The 11,165-nt window shown below is 42.3% G+C and overlaps 1 long non-coding RNA gene across 1 annotated transcript; it reads left to right on the forward strand.

Annotated features, from left to right (window-relative positions):
• The first annotated feature begins 3,181 nt into the window (after window positions 1–3,181).
• LOC109199267 (uncharacterized) lies at window positions 3,182–7,123 on the forward strand. Its single transcript, XR_003218450.1, has 3 exons — window positions 3,182–3,204; window positions 3,420–4,002; window positions 7,047–7,123. It is a non-coding gene; the product is annotated as an uncharacterized LOC109199267 (long non-coding RNA).
• Window positions 7,124–11,165: the final 4,042 nt, after the last annotated feature.

Consider the following 11,165-nt stretch of genomic DNA (forward strand, 5'->3'; position numbering starts at 1 on the left):
GCTCTGAGCAGACGTTATAGTACGAGTGGACCAAGATGATGGTGCTTCCATCACACTCCACTCCAAATACAGTCTTGATACACCATAGCACACCGCACACGCAACCTGGTGAGGTAACAAATCACTGACAGTGAGGCAGAGACAGTGCTGATGCATTACATGACAGTGTCTGTTTACAGTCAGAACTTAGCAAAGAGTTGGTGTGTGTGTGTGTGTGTGTGTGTGACACATAGCAGAAACTCCAGCAATCTGTAGCTCCCATTTACACAATATATGACTTCATCCATGTTCTACACTGGAGCTGTACGAAACTCTCCACCATGAAGAGAACAACAGATCAACAGAGTGCCAAGCACCTGGCGGTAGAGTGTTTCAGAGTTATTATGGAATTAAAAAACAAGCAAATATACATGTTTAATTATTATTGGGCTGAACTGTTTGGGTAGAGCAAGTTTAAACTATTTAATTTAACGTTTTTGCACACTGCGATGCGGTTGTGTGTTACCTGGAGAGAGGTGAGGATTGAGGAGGAGATGATGATGAGAAGCCAGAAGTCCATGTGGAAGAACTGGCAGATCATATAAGCCATGTACGCTGGAAAGATCAGCAGGAAGAGACAGAGAGAAACTGCACGGAAGTGCTTCCACAAACTCCTACGGGACGGGCAGCAAAACCAGCATATGAGAAAGCAGGCAGGTTGATAGCAGGCTTTGCAAACACACTTTCAGTCAGATTGATGTCAAAAAGACAAACTGCCTGTTTAGGAATGAAGAAAGAAGGACAGTACACCGTAGTATTACTTAATTTATGATGTTAGCATGAGTTGTACTGATGACCATAGATAATGAATTCTGTGATAATTAACTAACTGCCCATAGTTATTAATAGTTGTTTATGATCAGTAAAATAAAACAAACAGTGGGACACAGAGTTTTCTTAAAAATAAACACATGAAAAAAGTCTTTGGTATATTATCTTAGTTGCCTCTAGATGCTCCCAGGGCTAGGACTATAGGATCAGCTATCTCCAGCATGGACTGCAGGATGGAAGCAGCAACAATAAAGAGGACGATAGAGAGGAGGAAGGCTCTGTGGATGACCTGCAGCTCAATGAGGCCAGTTTGGACAGCAAGGATTAGCAAGGTGATAGCTTCAGTCATCCCCCTGCACAGAGAGGAAACACATTAGAGTTGACACACCACACAATTATATGCCTTGGCTTTGCATTCAAGTTGGAGATCATATACACGTTTATCCAGACTTGACCTTTGGGTATACAATGTCAATTATTTTATCCTATTAGACAGTTGTGTGAAATGCAGACATCCTTAAAGAATAGTTCTAGATATGTGTGTTTCCACACGAAGAGAGGTTGAAACAGACTAAACTAACACACACGTGTGTGTGTGTGTGTGCATGTGTGCACGTGTGTGTGCGCGTGAGTACAAAGCTAAAGCACGAAAATGAGTGCGAGTGTTTGCGGATGGCACGTTATCTAAACACGGTGAAACAGCAAAGTCAGAGAAGAAGAACAAGCACCACAGCTAGCTCTGCGAGCCTGCTGCCAGTGTGAAATGACACATTTGTGGGCGCTTCCCATGGTGGCGGCATGAAAAGAAGAAAAGGAGAAAGGATGGATGAGTTGGTGCTTAGCGGTGTTGTGCTAAAAAAATGATCGTCTTCCAAAAACCGATCGCTCGTATTTAAACTGCTATAATAACTTGTTGGTCTATAATATGTGAAAACATATATCAAATGTATCCTTCATGGATGAAATCAAGTCATCTTGAGCCACAAACAACATTCCTATAACAAGGTAGAAGCTGCAAAGAGTTTTTGGTAGTGACTTTTATATATGCTTTATTTATCTAGTTCCAAAAATGTGGTTGACGTTAAAAAAAAAAGTGTTTGTTAGTTTTTTAAAAAGCGTAATCTGTGCAAGAGGACAGCAGATGTTGCAAGAAATCTAAGAATAGTTGTTTAAAGTTATTTGAAGTGGACAAAGAGGATAAGGCGTTTGTAAACCCTGTTGAGGGAAGTCTATCTAGCAAGATATGTAAAGATATTGGAGATTAAAAAAAGCCCCTAGGGAAACATAGGAAATAATTATTTGTCAGGCAATGACTTGTTGGCAGAAGAAGAGTGGTCCTTGGTAGCCATGACAAGAAGGAGGTCCCATAAATGGGGCTGGGCTGTTTGTTGCTGGCAGGTAAAAGAAAAAACACAGAGAAAAATGAAAATCAGGGGAAGTCCAGGCCTTGGAATTTTCACTCCAAGGTCCCCTGCCTGGACCTCCCCCTAGCAGATGAACATAGAGAGGTAGGGTAGGTGAGCCTAGGGCTCGAACCCGGGCCTCTATGGTACTAAGCTGCTAGCCCGCCACATGTCGCCACATGACGGGCAAACAAAAGCGGGAAAATTCCTCTATTTAAAGACCACAACGCGTACATCACGCACCCAGCCTTTTGGAAATGAGCTGGAGACCAGGCATTTTTGCACTCCAATACTTAGTAAATTTCACACACTCACACCTGATTTTTTCCCTGCACACCTCTTTGGTTTGGGCCTGTTTTCTTCCTTGGTTGATATATGTGTAACTGATACATGAGATTGGCCCTTACCGCTGTATGGACTGATATATAGGGTGCCTTAAAGGCCGCCTTAAAACTAAGTGTTTCCCTGAGCTTTTAATTGCGGCTTGAAAAAAGTAAAAAGAAATGAAAAAAAGAGAGAGAGAGAAAAATGGAGGCAGGCTTGAGCTTCGTCTTTCACTCTGGGCCTACCCTGCTGTAGCAGACGGACTACTATCAGAGACTCGAACTAGGGTCGTTAAACTCTGGAGTCCGAATGCTGGCCTCTTAACGCTGTACACCACTCAGCAGGGCGAGTAAACTTTGGAAAAAAAAGGACATTTATCTTTTGTCCTTCAATTTTTTATTTTTTTTTTGTTATCGTTTTTCTAAATCTATTAAGCTTCTTGTGCAATATTGTTCCACACAAATTACACATGGACATCTAGCTATTTTTTTTATTGGCATTCACAAAATGGGACTGGATGTTGGACGGCTTACCAAAGCCTTCCTGCTACCCGAATCCCTGCTTGGAAACCTGCTGGCGCGGCGGCACCATGTTTCACCACACTCTTCCGCTTCAGCTGTCTTTTTGCCTCATGGCTATACCCACACTGACCACTCCTTCAATGAAGGTAAATACAAGCAGGTCATTCTGAAAAACACAGCTTATCATCTTATCCTTCTACAACACCTAAAAGCACTCTGTTCATTTCTTCGCTAGATTAGCCGCTAGCATACACGCTGCTGTGTTAGAGGCTTGTTGCTACCTAGTTAGCCATGCTGCACACCTGTTACTCTGTATTTGTCAATGATTCGGCACTCCTTCGGTTTTGTTATCCATTTTTAGACAGTAATGAGATCATCTGCACACTCCACAGAGCTCCAGAGTTACTGTTCATAGCAAAAGTGTAATGCTGTCCTTGGAGATTTTCACCTAAGACTGTGAGTGTGAGTGTGTAATGGATTTCAAAGTGTTTAAGTGTTCAGAGCACTCTACAGCCTGGTAAGGTGGCAAGTTTGAAAAGAGCAGCAGAAGGTATCAGTACTGTAGTGTAACTTGTTCTTTTCCTTTCCTAACAGTGAACAGAGTGCCGATTATTATCGACAGCTACGTCCACCCGGGGTGAAAGTAGTGTGGGAGACCATCAGGACCCAGCTGGGTTTCCTTGGTCCAGAGGTTTGGAGAAACCTCTTCCTTTTCTTTCATCACAGCTGTCCTGTGCCAGATGTTCTGTTGACCCACTGAGAGAGGCGTGTTTGAGAAAGATCAGGAAGACTGAAGCTCATGGTAGGAATGAAGGAGGACCTTGTGAGCTCCACCAGCAGCTCCCTCACAAGGAACTGTTCACAAGTCCACTGCAGGCACGCCCCAGAAGATGGATAAAGGCAGCGTTTCATGAAGACACTGGAACCAATCTATCTTCATAACAGTGAGTTTTATCAACAGGTCATATGCTCTTGAGACATAGTCTGGCGATAGCGATTATACACAAATTGTGGGTGTGTTTAAATTGTAGCAGCTATGTGGTGTAGCTTATAGCAACATGTACTGTGTGCTCTGGATGCTTTGTAGGTGAAAGCAGCATAGTTCACTACAAAAAGCTTTCATGGTCAACATTTCTGCCTCTATAAAGCAAAAATGTATCAGGAATTCATAGATCAAACTTTATGAGTCCTCGGGTGGGTTCAGCCTATCATGCATTTTAATCTCCTTTCCAATAAACACAGAGTGACATGATTTGAAAGTTGAAATTGTTTCCAATTAACCAACTTGTTTCATTTGAGTTTATCTGATAAAAAAAATGCTGGTAAGTAAGCTTGTTGCAGTATTGGATGTAAATTGTGTATGCTGCTGAAATATCTAACAGACCAAAATATTTTTCAGTGGTGAATGATATTAGGAAAACCCGTAGATCTTGTTTTCTAACTGCATTGTAAGTAGCAGACAATGAGGGATGGCGTTCAGCTGCAGTTAAAGAGGCTAATGTTTACAGCCGTACCCAAGCTGCCCCCTGCCTTTGGCCACACAGCTGTGTAAATACATTTGGCGAGGTGGCTTTTGGTCTGACTGTAGACTGAGTTTAAATGACAGTTGCACTTGCACTGGGTGACTGATCTCCATTTCCTGGACAGTAAAAGCAGGGTTTCCTTCTTGGAGTTAGTCAAGTCAGATTTTAGGGTAAGTTAAAGAGGTTGTTGTCTATATTATGCTAAATGCTCATGCCTCCATGGATAATGCTGCAGTTTCCCAGACATGGATTAAGCCTAGTGCTAGGCTTAAAGTTGTTTAAATGGAGGTCTTCACTGAATTATTCTTTTAATCTGGGACTAGAAATAACCCATATCTGGGAAACCCTTTGAAAACATCTTTAGTAGGCATTATAAAAAAAAAAACTTGCTGAAGTGCATTTTTAGAATAATTTGAAACATGAATTCTGTCCATGATTACTTTCAAGCAGACTTCTTCTAAAATTGCAAGGGTCATAGTTGCCTCGGTCTGTCATAGCGTTCGATGTCTGTACTTTAGCCCAGACAGATCTGTGTTAAACCACTGTGAGATATTGGTCATCTGTGTGCTTGTGCAAGTGTGTCTGAAACTGGGGACCTGATCATAAATGTGTGTCTCCATTGAGCTACAAAGAAAAGTGCTTCAAAGTGTTGGTTCTGGCATATAAATGAGACAGACCCCAGTGAAATTTAACTGGGGTGATGGGTAAAAATGAACTCCTACCCACAGGAAGGCAGCAGCTCTGCTGTCTGTAGAGACAAGGTCAGAGTTTCTGACCGTCAATCATTTAGGGATGAAAAGTAATCTTTGCCTAAATGTAATAGTTGATTGCACTGCAGCACAGCTTTCTTGATGAGGAAGAGCAGCTGTGCTGTGATGTCAGCTTCAGCTGCCCAGCATGCACACCTGAAATGTTGGTGGTTTCAGTTGATGGGAAGAGAAAGCTATATCACTTTCAGCAAAACGAAAGGTGCTCATTGTCGATGTTCTTTGTTTTTGTGTCTTTATGCATATATTTCTATATACCTTCCATGGTTAGACTTTATTGTTTCTCTGATGTTGCTCTGATGGCCGTGACTTTTTTGATGGCGTCTTTGTTGCTGAATAGGGCTGCCACGATTAGTCGACTAGTCACGATTACAGTCACGACTGATTTAATAGTCGACGCGTGGTTTGAAGCTTTGTAAGATCACAAAAGACGCAGGAATAAGTAGTAGGATTTAAGAGTGTAATAACGGACTGAAACAGAAGATGGCAGCACTGCATGTACAAGGATGCCAGCTGCCGTTACGCTCCGAAGAAGAAGAAGAAGAAGCAGTGTCCCAGAATTCATAGCGCGGCCCTGCTCAGTTTTCAACAATGGCGGCAGCTAGTTAGTTTTAATATTACTCTTATTAATCTTTCTGGGTCACAAACTAAACGTTTAACATATTTTCAGGCGAGAATGTAGCTGTGTAAACCTCAAATATCTGCTCAGTTTATCAAGACACCGCATATTTTCAAAAGCGCTCCGACGTTTTCGGAGACGTCTGTTACCCACTAGCTCCAAAGCTAGCCGGGGGCAAGGCTCACTAGAGCCCGTGAGAACACCGGACTCCAGGCAAATCGTTTTCAAACGCACCACCGTCTTTCGCTACTCAGGTTGAACATATATAAGTCAGTTAGATAACTTAAAAATGTTATTGTTTGGCCTTTTTTTTTTTTTTTTAGTATTTTATTTGTTCCTGAGTAAATCGGTTTGGCTGAGATTAAAGTTATAGTTCATACACGGCCGAATAAACGTCAAGCAGACAACTGATTATCAGAAGTGTGAGATGTTCAGAATATACTCCGGTGTCCCGTTATATTTTAGATAGCAAGGAGTTTATTAAACTTTACCGAAACAATCTGTAAATCTCATTAAATTTAATAAACTATCATCTTGTCTTTATTTTTAGTTAGCACATACCCTAAACCAGGGGTGCCCAATCCTAGTCCTCGAGAGCTACTGTCCTGCAGCTTTTAGATGCATCCCTACTCCAACATAGCTGAATCAAATGGTTTGATGACCTCTTCAGCATGTCATCAAGTTTGGCAAAGGCCTGATAACAAGACATTCATTTGATTCAGGTGTGTTGGAACAAGGATGAATCTAAAAGCTGCAGGACAGTAGCTCTCGAGGACTAGGATTGGGCACCCCTGCCCTAAACACTTAAAACTGTAAGCTAATGTTATATAAGAGCAGATGCTGCTGGTGCAATAAGCTGTACGTTTTACGTCCAATGGATGCATGATCCGATTAGTCGACTAATCGCAAAAATAATCGGTGACTAGTTGACTATCAAAATAATTGTTTGTGGCAGCCCTAGTGGACTTTGATTCCAAGTTAATACTAGCTAGTGTTTCTCACTGGTTTTTGGGCGGTGGAGTAAAAGGGATTGGTTGCTGGCTGTTTGTAATGTTAGCCTTGTCTTTGCTTTCTTACAGGCAGGATAAAGACATGGTGATAAATGAGTGTGTGGGCCGTCTGCTGAGGACCAGGAGCTCAGGACACTCAGACGGGGCGTCGCAGCAGGAGTCACCGCGCACCACAATCCTCTGCTGTTCTGAGATGTCACACTCCTGCCTGCACATAGAAACCACAGTGAAGTCAAAGTTCCACCTGCACCTCCACCTGTTCTTGCAACAGCATGAACACTGACAGAGGTGAGACAGCAGAAGAGTTTTTGTCTATTTTTTGTTTTGTTTTGTTTTTTACTAAGTTAAGGAATTAAGTGAAGAAGAGTGATTAAATAAATTGTTTCTTGCAGTTTTGATTTAATGATTGTGTTTAGGATTATTTCAGAAACATGTTTAGAGGATCTTTGTAAGCCTGTATTTCCTTTAAAAGAAGGGAAGCACTTCTTCATTCTACAGAAAAGGTGACACATTACAGATGACTTCATAAAAACCACAGTGAGCCAGTTGGATAAACAGCAGCCTAATCAGACTTCTGCAGAGTCTCAAAGTTTTTTTGGAGTCTGCTTCTTGTGTCCAACAGGACGAATTCTGTCCATAAACAAAGGATTTGAAAATGTACCCATTTTTGTTTTCGTTTTACTTTTGCTGATCTGACACCACTTGTGCCAAAAATCCGGACAAATGTCATTTGACCAAGGAGCAAATCTGAGCCAAATAGACTGATCATTTTTTTTCACGTGGCGTCTCATCAGAGGACACTTTTCCTTTTCCAAGCTCCTGTAGAACTGGCAGAAAAATCCTGGAAGCGCTGTCTGAATTCTGTTTCGAGACATGTAATCACAGACACATATTTCCTTTTTTAGCAGAAAGGTTGGCCTGTGGATAAGCAGTTCTGGTCTTGGACAGTGTGGGGAAGTGCACAACGTTGAAGTTGCGCAGTTGTGTCTTAAAGAGATTGAGCTTCACACAAAATGCTTTCATGTGCGCATAAAGTTGTGGTACAAGCTGCTCTTTCCCTTGTAGGCTCTTGTTCAGGGTGGTTAAATGATCAGTAAGATCATCTAAAAATGCAAGGTCTGCCAACCATAGAGGGTCATTCAGCTCATGAAGAGGTCGGTCCTTCTCTTTCAAAAATGGTCAATTTCTGATCTCAGGGAGTAAAGACGCTTCAGCACGGCACCGCGGCTTAGCCAGCGCGCCTCCGAGTGGTAGAGTAGATCCCATATTCAGCATCCGCATCAGAAAGGAAAGCCTGAAGTTCTCCGTGGTACAGTCCACTTGCTCGAATTATGTTGACAGTTTTTACAATAGTGTTCATTACATCTCCAAGATTGACTGTCTTGGCACAAAGGGCTTCTTGGTGAACAGTACAGTGCATTTCAACAGCCTCACCTCCAGCCTCTTTCACCTCAGCGCACATCGTAGACGCCATTCCTTTGTGTGCACCCGCCATAGCTGGAGCCCCGTCTGTTGTATCTTCACACAGCTTGTCCCATTTAAGTCCCATTTTGTCAATTGAGTCTGACACAGCTTCAAAAGTATCCATACCTGTTGTTGTGCCTTTTAGACTCTTAAGATCGAGCAGCTCCTCTGTAACTCCACGTCTTGCGAGGAGTTGGGCCACCTCATAGCTGGCTATTGTAGCCTTTTCCTGGACTTTTTGAGCACAAAAAAATACTGTTGCTGACCCTGCAGGACAGCTACCATTTGCTTTACTTTCTGCTCTCGCTCAGCACCAGTGTAGGATGCATAGACCTGATGTTTGGTTTCATAATGACGTCGTACATTACACTCTTTCATAACTGCCACAGTTTCAGTGCAGATAAAACAGACACTTCCCTTGGATTCTTTGAAGAAATATTCATCTCCCACCGTGTCTGAAATTTTCTGCACTCACTTTCTACCTTTCGCTTCTTTGGTTCTGCCATGTTCAGTAACTTGGGGTAAATTTCTTCTAGGATTGTCCTTTCTGGTGGAGCAACTGCCTTGATCAACAGCAGCTCCCCTGGTGTTAAACTAAGAAGTGCCATACACTCAAGCAAAAGTTGAAGTGCGGGCCAATTAAAATGGACCGCGGGCCGTAGTTTGGACACCCCTGCGGGCCGTAGTTTGGACACCCCTGCTATAGACATTAGCACACACTCCAACAGGTTTTCATCCTCTAGAGTCACTTGGATGACACTGAAAACACTACGTCCAGATAAACTCCGTGTATATAGTGTATTATCTTACAAAAATACAAACAAATATAAAACAAGTATTTTATTTTCTAAATGTAATGCTTCCTTTAGGAGGAAGGTGGAGCGCAGCTCCAGCAGAGCAACACCAGAGGTGTGTGGAGAGGACTGAACACCATCACTGGACGGAGCACTGTGAGCGGAGGGGTCCAGAGTCTGGAGACCAGGTTCTGGCTAACAGATTGAACCAGTTGTTTCAGGTTTGATTCAGTAGCCCTTCCCTCCCATCCACCAGAGCTCGTCACACCTCTCTGCAACCCCCCACAGCACCGGGGACATGAAATGCACCTCACCTGTCCCCTTTTCCTTCAACCACTCTACTGGGTCTAAGTCGTCTCACCTGCTACGGCGGCTGAGGTCCTTTGGGTGAACAGGACAGTCCTAAGGACATTTTATGACACTGTGGTGGCGTCTGCTATTTTCTATGCTGTGGTCTGCTGGAGTGGTGGAATGGCAGAGAGGGACGGGGAAACTCAACAAGCTGGTCAGGAGGGCCAGCTCTGTCCTGGACTGTCCGCTGAAGTCCATCGAGCAGGTTGGGGAGGAGAGGATGTTGTCTAAGCTAACATCCATCATGGACAACACCTCCCACCCCCTGCATGAGACTGTACGAGCACTGAGCAGCTCCTTCAGCAGTGGACTTTTACGCCCACAGTGTAGGAAGGAGCGCTACCGCAGGTCATTCTTACCAGCAGCTGTCAGACTCTATAATGCAGCTTAACATTCCTTTGGTCATCTTACTCACAGCTTGTTAGTTTACTCTACATTTTATACATATCTCCGTACAATTTTCTCAATTTTTCTATACATATTCTGTCATTGTTACCTGTATATACGAACTTCGGTTGCTTACGTTCATAGGACCACCCTGTGTCTTCCTTTTATATTTTTTTCCCTTGCTGTAAGGGTTAGAATTTCTGATCCGTGGGATTATAAAGGTTTATTCTATTCTATTCTATGTTTTATATTTGTTTGTATTTTATTTGTATTTTCCTTCTGCTATCTGTACCTCAGCTGAGGAAACGCAAAAATTTCCCCGCCGTGGGATCAATAAAATCTTATCTTATCTTATCTAACAGAATGAACCTTTTGGATTTAGTTACCTGGATGATTGAGCATGCATCAAGACATAACTGGACCCAGTTTGCACTTTTGTTTGTAGGGTGACACGTCACGGTGTAGAAATCTTCACTTTTTGTTCCAGTTTCTTACATAAACACCCTCATCCTTATACAAAATTTATACTCGCTCCAAAAATAGTAATCTAGCACATCTGTGTCTGAAACACAACGTTTCTAATATGATTAGATCAAATTTGCACTTTCCTGAAAAGAGAGTGACACGTCCAGTTGCATAAAAACCTTTTCTATAGACATTAGCACACACTCCAGCAGCTTTCATCCCTTTGAACCAAAGAGTCATTGCTCAGGACCCCAAACTTTCTAAATGTAATGCTTCCTTTGATGAGAACAATGTTTTTCACTTTCTGAAATGCAGTTGCAGAAAACCTGAGCTAAAACCTGAGCTATGCTATTTTCATCTGGAATGGCTTATCTTTGTAGAAAGGCTTTTTCTACTCATATATTATCCACCTCTGTTTTAGACTTGCAAAGATTTTTCCCAGCAATTCCCATGTGTTTTATTGCCCCATGAAAAGGTAAGATGAGTGAATTTAGGTTTTTAAAAATGTTTTAGGAAGGAACACAAGGAGATTTTGAAAAAAGTACAACCGTTAGGCAAAATTCTCATCTTTATATGATTAACTCTACCAATGAGTGATTTAGGAGCGTATTCCAGAACTGTTTACTTGACTGAAGCTCAGATTTAAGGGAGAAAAGTTAGATTTTAATAGAGAGGAATAGCTTTTGTAACCTGAATGCCCAGATAGTGAGCTTCTCATAAGCCATAC

The sequence above is a fragment of the Oreochromis niloticus genome, unplaced genomic scaffold, assembly GCF_001858045.2.
Source record: "Oreochromis niloticus isolate F11D_XX unplaced genomic scaffold, O_niloticus_UMD_NMBU tig00007995_pilon, whole genome shotgun sequence".
In the NCBI taxonomy this organism is placed as follows: domain Eukaryota; kingdom Metazoa; phylum Chordata; class Actinopteri; order Cichliformes; family Cichlidae; genus Oreochromis; species Oreochromis niloticus.